The following is a 15,653-nucleotide window of genomic DNA, read 5'->3' as shown; positions in this document are numbered from 1 at the left end:
GGTTCGCATTAGACCAGGTGATGAATGGAAAACAGCGTTTAGATCACGTTATGGACATTATGAATACCTAGTCATGTCTTTTGGACTTTGCAATGCTCCTGCAACCTTTCAGCATTTTATTAACGATATCTTCAAGGACTTGTTAGATCAGTTCGTAGTCATCTATCTGGATGACATATTAATCTTTTCTAATTCTACAGAAGAACATCAGAATCATGTGGGAATGGTGTTGGAGCGTCTGAAAGCATATCAACTCTATATCAAGTTGGAGAAATGTGAATTCCATCAAACGGAAATACAGTTCTTGGGTTATATCATTTCTCCCCTAGGGTTACACATGGATTCTAGCAAGATTCAAGCAATTAGAGACTGGCCAACTCCAAAAAATGTGAAAGAGGTCCAACGATTTGTAGGATTTGCTAATTTCTACAGACGTTTTATCAAGAATTTTTCGGGCATTATTACACCAATTACCCAATTAACAAAGAAAAGGATACCTTTTGTGTGGTCTCCTCAGACACAAGATGCTTTTTTCAATTTGAAAACAAAATTCACAACAGCCCCTATACTGGTTCATCCTAACCCTGAAAAAGCGTTTATTGTTGAAGTGGATGCTTCAGACTGTGCAATAGGGGCTATTCTATCACAGAGAACTGGAGAGAAAGATTTGCTGCACCCTTGTGCTTACTTTTCTCGAAGTTTGACTTCTGCTGAAAAGAATTATGACGTGGGGAACAAGGAACTCCTAGCCATCATTGCTGCTTTCAAAGAATGGAGACATCATTTAGAAGGCACAGCTCAACAAATAGTGGTTCTAACTGATCATCGTAACCTTGAATTTGTTAGATCTGCCAAATGTTTGTCTCCCCGCCAAGCCCGGTGGAGTCTGTTTCTAAATCGTTTCAACTTTGTGATCTCTTACAGGCCTGGTTCCCGAAATGGTAAGGCCGATGCCTTATCTAGGTTGTTCTCCAATGACTCCTCCTCGAAAGTACCACCAACAACTATTCTTTCCGAGTCCAATTTCCTGGGGGTGATCCATAGCAAGGACTTGCTTGATGAGATAAAGGAAGCCTATGAGACCGACCCAATTCTTTTGCACCCACCAGAGGAAGTGTCCCTAACTTTCAAGAATCAAGTATGGACTAACAAGCACTGCATTTACGTTCCGGAAACTGTAAGATTAAACGTGCTAAAATTAATGCATGACTCTAAACTAGCAGGTCACAAGGGGATTCAGAAAACACAAGAATTTCTTTCCCGCTTCTTTTGGTGGCCCAATTATCAAAAAGATGTGAAGAAATATGTTTCTTCTTGCAACACCTGTGCCATGTACAAAACTCCTCGTACCTCACCCATGGGATTATTGCAGCCTCTGCCAATTCCATCTCGCCCTTGGGGATCTATCTCTATGGACTTTATTGTCGACTTACCAGTCTCCAAAGGGAAGAATTCCATCTTAGTAGTGGTTGATCTGCTCACTAAAGCAGCCCATTTTATTCCTTGCCCTGGACTACCTTCTGCTAAAGAGACTGCTGATCTTATAATTCAAAATGTGTTTCGTCTTCATGGAATACCAGATGAAGTGGTTTCGGATCGCGGAGTACAATTCACATCAAGATTCTGGCGGAGTTTTTGCACAGCACTCGACATAAATGTCAGTTTGTCTTCTGCTTTTCATCCCCAGTCTAATGGTCAGACTGAGCGCACAAATCAAACGTTAGAACAGTATCTCCGATGCTACATCTGCCATTTACAGGATGACTGGGTCGATTTGCTTCCAATGGCGGAGTTCTCCTACAATAATTCTCAGAATGCCTCCACTAAACAAACACCGTTTTTTGCAAATTTTGGTTACCATCCCAGTATTCTTCCCAATCTTCCCAGAGAAACTTTTATTCCTGCAGTGACTGACAGAATACAATCACTTCAACAGAATCTGGAAATGCTAAAAATTACATTGTCAATTGCCCAGGAGAAATATAAAGAAACAGCAGATAAATCTCGTAGACCTTCTCCAACCTTCAAAGTGGGAGATGAAGTATGGCTTTCCACCAAGAATCTGAAACTTCACTTACCTTCAGCAAAATTGGGCCAAAAATTTATTGGTCCTTTCAAGATTATTGGACAAGTAAACTCAGTGGCTTTTCGTCTCAAACTTCCCAGACCAATGAGAATACATCCAGTGTTCCATGTATCCCTATTGAAACCTGTTGTTTCAAATCCATTTCCAGGACGCCACCTGCCTCCCCCTGATCCTATCGAAGTTGATGGACAAGAACATTATACTGTTGAAAACATCCTGGACTCCAGGATATTCAGAAATCGGTTGCAATATCTAATAAAATGGCAAGGATATGGCCCTGAGGATAATTCGTGGGAACCCGTAGGCAATCTCAATGCTCCTCGACTGGTTAGGGAATTTCACCAAAGATATCCAGATAAACCAAGTCAAACATCGTCCTGAGGCCGCTGTCGAAAGGAGGGAGTAATGTCAGGATTCTGTTGTTGTACTGCAAAATTACCACTAGTGGCCGCTGTTTTACACTTTGAAGAATTGTGCTGCACCATTACTCCTTACCACTGGAGGCTGCTGTTTTGCCCTTAAACTTGCCCTTAACCAAGATGGCAAATGTTGCATCGTGTGAACCATCTTGTTTCCTGTTTGGGCCTACTTCAGACCACATGGAATACCAAACAGTGCTTGAGTATTGTGTCTTGTTCCAGTCTCCTGCTCCTGAGAACTGTCTTTGCCAGACTGTTCCTACTTCCTTGCTGCTACTACTACTACTCGTGTTCCACCCGCCAAGCACTGTTCCTGGGGACGTCTCACCGGGTTCTGCACTGTGCTCCGCTCGCTACTTCTGACCATAGGATTCCAGCAGTGTTCGCCAGTATCGTAACAAAATGTATTTAACTTGTTTTTGTTCTTAGGGCCTAATTTAGTTTCATTTCTGAAACATTTCATATTTAGATTTTTGATTAAATTCTTTTAGTAATGCAGATATCGAACATATTTCTTTAGAACTGAAATACCCATGCCCTGGGAATATAAAAAACAGTGGTCTTAATTCTTTTAAGTATTTAGGTACAGCAAGCATCACCCCTGGAGCATAGACTTGTCAATAAACATATTGCACAACATGGTGAAATACTGGAAGAAAATAAGTGTCATTTCCTTCCATGGTCACAGACTTAACCATTAAAAAGCTCTCAGCTTCGACTGTCTTCACCCCTGGTAGATATGTACAACATAGCATGCATGGGAACATGTTTTAAGCTAAAAATGTTTTATGAAGAGGTTTGGTCTTGGTTGTTTTATTAAATAGATTTAAGAATGTTGTAATAATACCTATTCCTCCGTAAAGGATACTACTGAAAGGATCACAAGTATAGTAAATATTAAAGGGAATTATACATATTAAATTTGTGACTTAAACAGGCCTCATTGAATCAGAACAGGTGCAGATCCCGATATACCGCTATAGCAGTGGACTAACAAAATCATAGGTATCACGGACAGGCTTTAGTAGTCTTTAGTAACTTCTTGCTTCAGAGGAGTCCCAGAACATGTCATGGGATTCTTAAGGGTATGTTCACACGGCTTATTTTCGGCTGTTTTTCGGCCCGTAAAAGGCCAAAAAATCGGAAACAAAACGCCTCCAAACATCTGTCCATTGATTTCTTTGGGAAAAACGGCCGCATAAAAAACCGCCCGAGAAACAGAAGTGCCTTTCACTTCTTGAGCCGTTTTTGGAGCCGTTTTTCATTGACTCTATAGAAAAAACCTCCAAAAACGGCCGTAAAAAAGCCACGAAAAACGTGAGTGCTAAAAAAAGACGGTTGAAAATCAGGGGAAATGTAGTCTCAACAGAAAGCTGAGTAAACAAAAATGCCCCTTAAGCCATGTTAGCAAACGGAGCACGATGGGAATGTGCGTAACGGTAAGTACCAATATTTTTAGTTGGGGAAATTGATTTTTTCAATATTTTTTGGGAGGGATTTATGAAAACCCCTTTGAGATCGGGAAATCCTGCACCTCCCATCATTTTGGATTTGGTTAGCACCGTCCTGTCTAACCTAGATCTGCTTGTATTCCAAATGAATCTAATAAGTGCCCTCTAAAATATTGAAATAACCTGTGTGATTTTAAATGGACATGGATGCAAATAACAAGTAGTTTAGCATAGTATATCATAATATATCTATTTATAGTTGATGGGTTTACTATTTTCCGACATTCCAGTAGGACATATACAATATTATTTAGCAGTTTTAATATTATTAAGATAATTATGTCCATGATCCTTTCAGATATTTGGGACATCTAGCTGCGTTGATAACATGTCACAAAAGGACGTCTGTTCTAACATGTAAACAGAGGATTATTGAACATAGCTGGTGCCAGTCAGTACTAGCATTGTAATGCTGTGTCCGTCAAGTAATGTGTTTTCCCCTATTCATTTGTAAACTTTGTAAAATTATCTAAAACACAAAATTATTTATGGTCATCAGTTTTAATGCACTGTTGAAGCAACTATTCTTGCAAACTATTTTCTTGTGATATGCATAATAATCCTAAAAACAACACAAGCACTGAAAGTAAAAGTATGGACATTTAAATAGTAGAAAATATAAAAACAAAAAATTGCATTTAATGCATAGTTGAACCACTGTCAGATTGTCAATCTACATGCCATTATATAGTGTACAGACATTTATAGACACTAAGAAGCCCGTATTGATGTGATTCTACTTGTCTACCTATCCTTCAGTAGAGAGGTTTTGTGTGACTACTTGTAGGGTTGTAGGTTTGAATAAACTGTGTATGCTACCAATGTACACGTTTCTTTAACAGCAGCTCTTTTACTTTTCTTCTAAATTTTGTCAGGTCAGTGACTGCATCCAGCTCCATACATTCTACACAGTGTGGAAACATCTAGTCGAAGGCATGAACGGCAGGGAGCAAAACGCGGTCGGAAAAAATGTTTTTATAGTCGCCATAGTGATCTGGTAACAGGGTTTTGTCCAGCACTGCCTTAAGATGGCCACACACATTAGGTAACTGGTTGCCCAACGTTATTTCTCCCGACTCCCCCATTAACATTCTTGCTCAACCGAGAGTACATATTTATCTCAATGGGGAGTGGTAAATTAGAACTCTCATACAAATTAGGTCGTTGGCTGATCCCACCAAAATCATTGAGTTCGGCTGAGCTTTAGACCATCACTTGATTTGAAAACGTTCATCATAGAAAACACAATGTCTCCTATTGTAAAAACAGCTTACACCTCATCTAACCGTGTGCCCCTATTTCTCATCCTATTAAGATTCTTCGCTCATATGGTCAAGGATTTCTTTCCAACTGTATCTTGCAACCTCCATTAGTACCTGCATTAGTTAAACAGAGCTGGAATAAATCCTAGAAGTCAGGTAGCTAATGAACCTTAAATTCGCCATGGCCCCTAACTTTTTGTTCTATTTCCTATAAATGTCTTTGAAATTTCAAACGGCCGGGCCATAACAAAAGTCAAGATGGTTCACAGATGTGTAAGTGGCTTCCAAATTTTGCGGTATTTTTCCATTCATGCATTAATACACTTATCTTGTAATTATACAGAATATGATGGCACTATATAAATAATTATTCACATCCACAGCGGCAATTCCAATTCCCCCTGATTTCCAAGCAAATATTATACCTGCTGGTAGATTATTTGCTCACAACATTCTTTGTTGAGTTCAATTCAGAGAAGTGTACTCCTTACTAGGGATGCACGATGCATCGAAACTCAGATATTGTTTCGATACTGTGCATCCCCAAATGGTTCAATACCATTATTTCATGTATTTCGATACTAAGCTGTGCGGCCGCACAGCTCAGTGTTGTAACACATGAATGTATGAGAGCGGGTCTGCGGCTGTGTAATACATGTGGTGATACAGCCATTGCCCCGCTCCTGAGTCCTGACAAGTGCGCGCGGTCAGGATGATGTGATGCGACCAGCGCTGCACTAATGAGCGGCGGCACGGAAGACAGAACATGGCGGGCGCACTGCAAAACACCCCCATGTTCTGTCTTCAGTGCCTGAACTGCCACTTATTAGTGCAGCGCCAGCCGCATCACCTTATGCTGACCGCGCGCACTTGTTGTCAGAGGCGGGGCATTGGCTGTATTACACAGCTGCAGTCCTGCTCTATAACGGCGGAGATCAGAGAAACCTCTCATCTCCGCCGCTATTCCCCTGAATGCTGCGATCAAAGCTGACTGCAGCATTCAGGAGAAAATTAGAAGGGGGGATGCCCCTTGGAATCTCTGTGACGCGATTGAGGGACATACCATATATGAGCAGACAGCCCAGGGTCCATTGAAGGACCCCAGAGCTGTCTGACCATATTTCCTGTTGTTAGGGCATACTTAGGTATGTCCTAACAATTGTCTGTGTACTAACCGTACACAGGCTAATGTACTGTAATATAGATATATGCCAGTGCATTAAAGTTTAAATAAAGTAATATTCAATTTAAAAAAAAACACATACACCTTTTTTACAATAAACATTAAAATAAGTCTCAATCCATAAAATATACACATATTCGGTATTGGCGCGGCCGTAATAACTTGCACACTTAATTTTTTTGCATTATTTATAATGTGTATGCTAAAATAAAATAAAAACTTCTTTCTTTCACTTATTGTGGGGCACGAGGTGTGATGGAGGTTAAATTCATGTGCCTCACATTAATAGTAATTAACCCCATCATGTACGTTACACATTAACCCATTATGACTAAGAAACATGATGGGTGTAAAGGATCTGCCAGACACAGCTTCTGTGTCGACGCCCGTGGGTAATCAGTCTGCACCTGCTCCTAAGTCTGAGAGAGTGACACGATCTTCTATCAGTCAGGCTTGGAGGCTGAGGAGTGGGAGAGCCTATCACAGCCTGGCCAGACGGAGCTAGCTCCCGCCCTCTGTCTATTTATACCTGCATTTCCTGCTCCTCCAGTGCCTGTGATTCTTTCCTGTTTCCTGGCTCTGCTGCTCCTGCTAGGATTATTGACCTGGCTTCATTTGTGACCCTGTCTTTACTGACTACGCTCCTGCTCTGCGAATTGTACCTCGTACACTCCTGGTTTGACTCGTCTCGTTCACTACTCTTGTTGCTCACTGTGTTGCCGTGGGCAACTGCCCCATTTCCCTTAGCTTCTGTGTACCCTTGTCTGTTTGTCTGTCATGCACTTATTGAGCGTAGGGACCGTCGCCCAGTTGTACGCCGTCGCCTAGGACGGGCCGTTGCAAGTAGGCAGGGACTGAGTGGCGGGTAGATTAGGGCTCACCTGTCTGTCTTCCTACCCCGTCATTACAATGGGGTTAATTACTATTAATGTGAGGCACATTCAAAATTCATCACACCTCGCGCCTCACATTTTTTTCTATTACTGTTGGCAAATTATCGTTTTGGTATCGAAATCGCAATACTACACGAAGTATCGGTATCGAAGTCCAAATTCTGGTATCGTGACATCCCTACTCCTTACATCATGCACTGAACAGGAAAAAGCAAAATCTCATAGAATTTAGTGGTTGCTTAGATAAGCTATTAACGGTGTGTCTAATGACAAGCTTGTTGACTGTTTCCAATAATAACGTCCAAACTTGTGAATATAGCTCTGGAATATAAGTAATAGAATGTATTTACAAAGTCTTCTATATAAATAAATATACTGATCACCCATATTGATCACCACTGACAGGTGAACTGAATAACATTGATTATCTTATTACAATGGCCTCTGTCAAAGGGGTAGGATATATTAGGCAGCGAGTGAATTATTAAGTTCTTTAAGTTGATGTTTTGAAAGCAGGAAAATGGGCAGGTGTAAGGATCTGAGAGACTTTGACAAGGGCCAAATTGTGATGACTAGAGGACTGGGTCAGAGCATCTCCGAGGCGGTAATCGGACGCCCGATCAGATATTAATGGCCATCAATTTCTTATTATTGGACAACCCTTTTAATGGTTTTCTGCTAACATCTTGGTGCAAGATACCACAGGACACCTTTAGAGATCTTGTGGAATCCATGCCTTGACGGGTCAGAGCTGTTTTGATGTCATTAGTGGGACCTTCACAATATCAGTCAGTTGCTTGTAATGTAATGGCTGATTGGTGTGTGCATATTTATATATATATATATATATATATATATATATATATATATATAGTTCTGTGCATACGTTTTAGGCAGTTGTGGAGAAATGCTGCAAAGTAGGAATGCTTTCACAAATACGAGTGTTTAATATTTTTTTTTTATCAATTAATGAATTACAAAGTGAATGAACAGAAGAGAAATCTAAATCAAATAAATATTTGGTGTGACCACTCTTTGCCTTCAAAACATTATCAATCTTTCTAGGTACACTTGCACACAGTTTTTGAAGGAACTCAGCAGGGAAGTTGTTCCAAACATCTTGGAGAACTAACCATGGATCTTCTGTGGATGTAGGCTGCATCTGTTATTGCAGTTCTTAACTGGGGCTGAGATGCAACTGAACTGCAATACCAGACATGGCACAAACCAGTAGATGAAGGTGGTGCTTTGTCTGTTGAAAGCCAAAGGGCTCATGCACATGACCGTAGTGGTGTGCATGACCCGTGATTTGCGGCTCGGACGGCCACGGAGTGTTACCCGCAGGCCGCCCGCAAATCTCGGGTCGTTCACATGGCCATGTCCATTCATTTCAATGAGCCTGGACTGCAAAATACGGCCGTAATAAGACATGTCCTATCTTTTTGCTGTCTAGGCTTCCGGGCAATGCATGGACCATAGAAACCACGGTCGTGTGCATGGGCCCATGGAAATGAATGGGCCCGCATTTCCCCTTCAGATTTGCGGGGGAATTGCGGCTGCAAAAACACGTTCGTGAGTGTGGGGCCAAAGGTGCCACAGCACTCCACTCCAGACCCTTCATTTTTGTAACCAGTGTGGGCCCCATGGTTTGATGCCCATTAATAGCTTTTAGTACAGAACACTTTAAAACGCCAGGATCCCTTCATATTGAGGCTCATAATTATTTAATTGGATATTTTTTTTCTTAATGGAGGCCAGATTATTATTTACTTTATAATCATTCTGTTCTTGCAGTAATAGAAATCAGCTCTCCATCTACTAATATTGCTGACCTGGTGAGCTTGTATGCTGGGCTTGTATGCATACACGGAAGCCAATCTAAACAAGAACGAGCTAAATCATGGGTGGAGGGCAAAGCCTCTGGTGATATAGTAGATAGATAGCAGTTAGATGACAATTGTATTTTTGTAAAGCTCTGTTGTCAACAAACAGTATTCAGTATAACAGTAAAATTAATACTGCAGTTTATAAAATGTTAGCTTGTTGTTACCACTGGTGTTTGTACCTATATCCTTTATAGAAGCGAAGAAAAACATGTTTTGTTATCGGCTACTTGAGAAATACCAGAGATGTGAATTTCTTAATGGCGTTCCAAGTGTCTTGTGCAATTTTAGTATTTTAGACCCTTTCAAGTTAGCTATCTTTTGTATTCAGAAAATGTACCAAACACCGGATCACATCTCCTATAGAGCACTTTGTTGCTGTTTCCTTTTTTGAAGAATAATACTGAAAGTTAAAATTGCCCTGCAGAATTGAATGCAATTTAATTCCCAGCATGGGTTTATTGTTAAGTTTTTGAAATATATGATGTCATATTCGAAAGGTGATTATTTTAAATATAATTATTTTCAAGTTTGTAAATCTCTTAGAGGCATATTCTAAATGAATAGAAGATTGTTTCTACATCATTTCAAGAAACTGTGGTAGCGGTCTTATCTAGGTCAATATAATAATCAAATTAGAGGAATTATTTTACAGTTACCTCTGGTTGTTATCATTCATACTAATTTTTGAGTGTCAGAATACCAGGACGAGGACCAGAATTGTTAGTCTGCCTTCAAATCCTGCACAGCAAGCAAGCATGTAAAAAAGTCACATCCAACTGTAGTAGTGAAAAGAAGAAATTCAAAGTATACCTATTATTATTTTTTTTAAATAGGTCCAACCTTCTTTGCGTTTTAATTTTTGTAATATACATTTATAGAGGTCAGAGCTCTGTTTTTCTGTTACAGAGCTGAAAACCACCTAATTAGAGAGTAAATATATCAAACTCTAACTCAAAATGTTATTTATACAACTCCCATTGAAATAAAAAATAAAATGTTTTTCTAAGTAAGCACAAGCTCCACCTAGTGGTAACTGCAGACAGACAGAATTTTGACATGACAATCCATTTTCAGAAAGTTTGTCTCCTGAAACTCAGCCACACATTTCCGCTCCATGCTAGTATTACAAGTCATCCATTTAAATGGATAGGCGATCATATAATACATGGCCTTGCTGAGCCCTCCAGAATGGGAGCCACTCTTTCTTAGCAGCTCTACACTTTTCCTAAAAAGAAGGGGGGACAAGCAAGTAGGCCCCTCTCTATGGAATCTATGTTCCCTAATGTGCCATATGGACAGGCGTTGAATTTTGAGAGAACTTGATTAACCATCTATGGCTGTGCGCAAAGAATCAGGGGATTTGGATCTCTGGAACAGAAAAGCAAAGCTTTTACTCCTATAAAAAGAGATTATAAATTAATTTTGGACCGGTTTAGATAAAAAAAAAAAAAGACAAGCGCTTTTTAAAGTTAAAATCGAATTCCGCCTCAAAAACTACTTGTTACCAATCTTACAAAACTGTTGACCTTTAGCACACACGACCTCATAACTTAACCCAGGTCATTTTACATAACTACTGCTGTCTTCATTGCTGGAACCCCCCTGCCCTGTTCTCTCCCAGGTCCGAATTTGACCCCTATTAAATCTGGTCAATGAGAGCAGCAGTAATGTTATTTGATTGTCATATGTAGACAGAAGATGAAAAGGGAACAGCATCACACATGAAAATGTCTGCAATGATGTTATATAGCGTGTTGTATCTTTTTTACATGTCCAATGGACTGCATCTGGTATATTCAAATAATTGGGGCTAAACTGCAATACCAGATATGGGGCCCATAGGAGAGCAGCACTGTTTCTTGTAAAACTACAAAGAGTCCATGAAACACGTTGGACTGCTGCTTCCCCTTCATTCTTGTGTTTGGTGGGGGTCCCAGCAATTGGACCCCCACCAATCACACATTAATCGCATATCCTATGTATATGCCATGGATTTAAAAATAGGAAAACCTCCTTATTTATAGTAGGAAGGTATAAATGGAATATCTCAGTGGAATTAGGGGCAAATGTTACAATATATCTACAGTATATCTAACCATATAAACCACAAATATCACCCTATAAATCCCATACTAGGCAGACATGTTTCAGCAGGTTTGCCTGCTAACCTTCAGCATTTATTTCATTTTTTTCCCCCCAATGAATGTTAAGAACAAAAGCATGGCTGCATTTAGAAGTCTCATGTAGGCCCTGAGCATCTATAAACCTTATAGCAGTTGCTTCTTCTTCTACAGCCATTGCTGTGGTGCTGCGTAAATATGTTTTGTATGCATTTCAAACTTTTCTAGAAGTTTATTCATGTTTATATTTATGCTTATGTTGTATCTTAATATGACTTCTTACCTATTGGTTGGGTAAGAGCTAATGACCCACCCCAAAAAAATCTAAATTACCTGTTGAACCACGTTGATCCCTCTGTGGAATCCTGTAATACCTAGCAGAGGAAGTATTTATACAGATTTTTGGGGGCGGATTGATGCTGAGGGTGATTTGCTAAGTGCCCTGAATATCTCTGCACTATATGGTGCTAGATCAGTACGATTTTTGGTGGTTACGCCTCATGCACACGACCGTGTGTGCCGTCCGAGTCCCGTCAGTGATCCGAGGAACGATAGAACATGTTCTATCTTTCCTAGGATTGGAGGCTCGGACCATTTTTCACGGACCCGATTCACCCGCTAAAGTGAATAGGTCCGTGAAGACTATCGGATGCCGTCAAAAACGGCCCGAGTGGCCCAACGGTCGTGTGCAAGAGGCAGTTTGACTTTAAGCAGCATTTCTCTGGTAAATATAAACTCAGTTTTTATGTACGTGGTTGTCTTGTGGCCAAAAATAAAATCTCCTGACTTCCATTGTCCAAGCAATCAATAGCCCATTACTGGATGTAAGAGTGACTACAGGAAGTGCAGGAAGATTTTAATGCATTAAATTATGCATGTAGCTTTTATTCACTGTCTCTGAGCAGGCGAAGAACATCCATTCTAATGACTGAGATTTTTCTGCAAGTCACTGCTGTGAAACACAATATAGTTGTACACATCCAAATTGTGGCTTGACTGAAAGGCTAAAAGAAGATAAATCCTGGGTTTAGAACATAGAATGTCTGCCATGAGGGGAGTTCTGCAGCGTTCACAGAATGTTGCAGTGTTAATTTACATGCGGGTTATTGAAGCAAGGACAGAGGATATTCTGTGCATGGCTTTTCTTGCTGAGATCATATTGTGATATCTCTCTATTTCTGTTCTGCTGCAGACGGTGACTATGAAGAGCATTTTGTTGGGACAGACTTCCTTTATTCATCTATTTTCTCAATAACCAACGGGTGCCGGTGTCCAGGTAAGATGCATTTATTCTTTTAATAGATTTTAATTGAGGGTGTGTTGAAACAGAAGTATTTCTGTCCTAAAATACAGAGTCAGGATTATTTGATAGCTGATTTCAGACGCCCATTCTGCAGCATGTTCACTGCAGTATTCTATAAATTGTGCTGTGCATGACTAAAGCTGGCTTTACACACTGGGGGCCTGATTTTTTTTCCATAATTAAAGCCCATGTTCGTTATAATTAATTATCAGGATGATCATCTGAGCTGTCCATTTCCACAATGCTATCTTGTGCTTCATGGGAAAGTTTTTCCTAGGCATAAATGTTCTGATTGTAGCAAAGTAAAACCTCGCTGGTCACCTGGAATGGCATTTTCTAAAGCAATAACTACTTCCTAGCTATGTTAAAATACCTATGACTGGATTCTAACAAATTTTTGGGGCTCTAATTGTTTTCTACATTTAAATATAGAAATGATCTTAGTGATAATTGTTTCCTGGGGCACTTGCAGACTTGGTATATGTACGCTTAACATGCAGTTTACAGATTTGTAAGGAAACGTTTGGGCAAAAAGTCCATCATTAAATTGAGGGTCAGACTGGCCACCAGAGTACCTGAGAATCTTCCGGTAGGCCCAGGCACCGACACACTAATGGGCCTGAAGCAGAAGCATTGCAAAGCATCGGTGCTAATGATTAAACATGGTGGCTCAGTGGTTAGCACTGTTTCATTGCTGGGTTGTAGGGTTCAAATCTGACAAATTTGGTCGGACATAATTAACATACAGTCTTATATACCTTCTTTATAATACTACACAGGTATCCTGATTTGTACACCTTTTAACATGTGCTTTTTTTTTTAATGATTCCTGCAATTAGTGATGTGCTCTCTGCTGACAGGTCCTCTGTAATAACTATTACAAGTAGTAATAATAACCTGTTTCTTATTCTTTAGTACACAAAAGTGTTCGATTTATCATAAATAATATCTCAACTCTAAAGAAGGCCATAAACATGCAAAAAAAGTGAGATCGGCAGAGCCACTATGTCACCTGACTGCACCATGAACATGCATGCACGGCTCAGCCGAACGTGCATGTTTATTCCAATAAGAAAAGGGGAATAAACCACTGCCAGTAGTGTTTTATCTCCCGCAGGAAAACAGTACTGGGCATGCTGAAATCTAGCATGCTTGATCCATCTTTTTCCCAACATCTGCCATTGAGGGGCAATCTGGAGGCCCCCATACACATTAGATTGTTAACCAATCAAGCCAAAGTTGTCAGATTTGGGCAGCTTTTATCGAAGCTTAAATGTGTGTATAAAATTAACACTATGGCTGGTAATAAGCTGTTGTATGCATGAGTAGGTTTTGTAACCCTGGCTTATACTTTTTTATTTGCTTTATTAAGAGTATTGTGGTATTTTTTTATTTACCTTTTTTGCATTTTTTGACAGTTCAGGCCAATCTGTTGCATTTCTCTTGTCAAAACATATACACTGTACTATGTATAGTGCAGGCCCTGATGTGGCCGTGCATGACACAGGGATTTTAAGAACACCAAAGAAAGAATCTCTGTGTCATGCACGGCCGCTTCAGGCCCTGAAGTAGACATAACACGGTGTATCACTTTTGCCTGGAGTGTTAAAAGGTCATGAAGGCAACCCCTATCCATATAACATATTAAGCCTTATGGATATCATATGCATTTATATGCCATTTCAAGGGAAATGTCTACCCACATGCGGCTTCCCTCGGGGATATTATCTAATAGCCTGGAATTAGAGAAGCTGGACTTGTGTAAATTAGCTGATGGCCCTGTCCATTTCTATTTAAAATGGGATTGTCTTCCTGAGACAACCCCTTTAATAATAAAATCCTTTATAAATTGCAAGTTTAAGGAGTAGAATAGTTGGGAAAGAGTAGGAAAATTCCAATTTCTTGATACTACATATATGAAAAAAAATGACTCATTTAGGTTTCGTACACATCTGCATTGGGGTCCCGTTCTGACGTTCCGTCGGAGCTTTCCGCCAGAACGGGACCTTGAACAGACACAAACTGACACGAACCAGAGGTTTCCGTTTCCATCACCATTGATTTCAATGGTGACGGATCCGGTGCCCATGGTTTCTGTTTGTATCTGTTATGCACCGGACCCGTCGTTTTGCCAGAAGCAATAGTGTAGTCGACTATGCTATTGCTTCCGTCAAAAACAACCCGGAATCCATGTTAGGTATTGCCGTACTATAACAGTAATTGGGATGTGAAACAGCTTGGCTATGTTGCTGGGAGCGGTGCTTATTGTATAAAAGCCGGCTATTCCCGTCTACAGGGGTTTTCAGTGCTACCGTCCATTGACAGCAGCGGTGTTGCTGCACAGTGCCAGAGGGAACAAGTGTTATGTGAGGCCCATTGTCTGAGTGGCTCCGGAGTATTGGTGGGTGACAGTGGCAGGAGCCTTTCTGCGTGTGTTGATTGCTGTCGGTTGGGTGAAGGGCAGGAGCTTCCCTGTGAGAGACAGTGTGGATATGCAAGTGAACGGTCAGGAGCCTACAAGTAATCAAGAAAATTTGGATAGGCTAAAAGCCGGAGGGTCAAACAAAGACCTGCATTTGGTGAGTACGTAGCCCTTTATCAGGGAAAAGTGCCCTAGACACTGTCCTACACCTGAGTGGTGTGCCAGCCACAATGTCTCACACAAGTTGTGTTGTCTACTGGTGGTCGTGTGTGAAAGTAACACTGGTCTAAGTGATAAGACTTTCTTTTTGCCATCCACTTCTGGTTGTTGTTCCATCTTTCCATGACTACTCTGCTCAGTTAGCCTTACAACTCTCTTCCAAAAGGAAGTTGTCATGGTGAATTCACTAAAAGAGTTCAAAAGGGGCCTGGATGCCTTTCTTGAGTATAGTAATATTATAAGTTATGGTTACTAAATTACTTAAGATGGATTGTTGATTGAGGGATTTAATCTGATTGCCTGATTTGGCGTCGGAAAGGAATTTTCTTTTCTAAGATGCCGAAAATTG

At 40.4% G+C, this 15,653-nt stretch overlaps 1 protein-coding gene across 1 annotated transcript in view; it reads left to right on the top strand.

The window, feature by feature from the left end:
• CNTN1 (contactin 1) overlaps window positions 1-15,653 on the top strand; it is a 130,339-nt gene that overhangs the window by 42,545 nt on the left and 72,141 nt on the right. The window contains exon 2 of the mRNA XM_075857060.1: window positions 12,553-12,636. The gene's annotated coding sequence lies outside the window, so the exon portion shown is untranslated. The remainder of the gene's footprint in view (window positions 1-12,552; window positions 12,637-15,653) is intronic.

This window comes from Rhinoderma darwinii, chromosome 3 (genome assembly GCF_050947455.1).
Source record: "Rhinoderma darwinii isolate aRhiDar2 chromosome 3, aRhiDar2.hap1, whole genome shotgun sequence".
Classification (NCBI taxonomy): domain Eukaryota; kingdom Metazoa; phylum Chordata; class Amphibia; order Anura; family Rhinodermatidae; genus Rhinoderma; species Rhinoderma darwinii.
The sequence above is the reverse complement of the archived record's forward strand: the minus strand, read 5'-3'. Positions and strand labels throughout refer to the sequence as shown.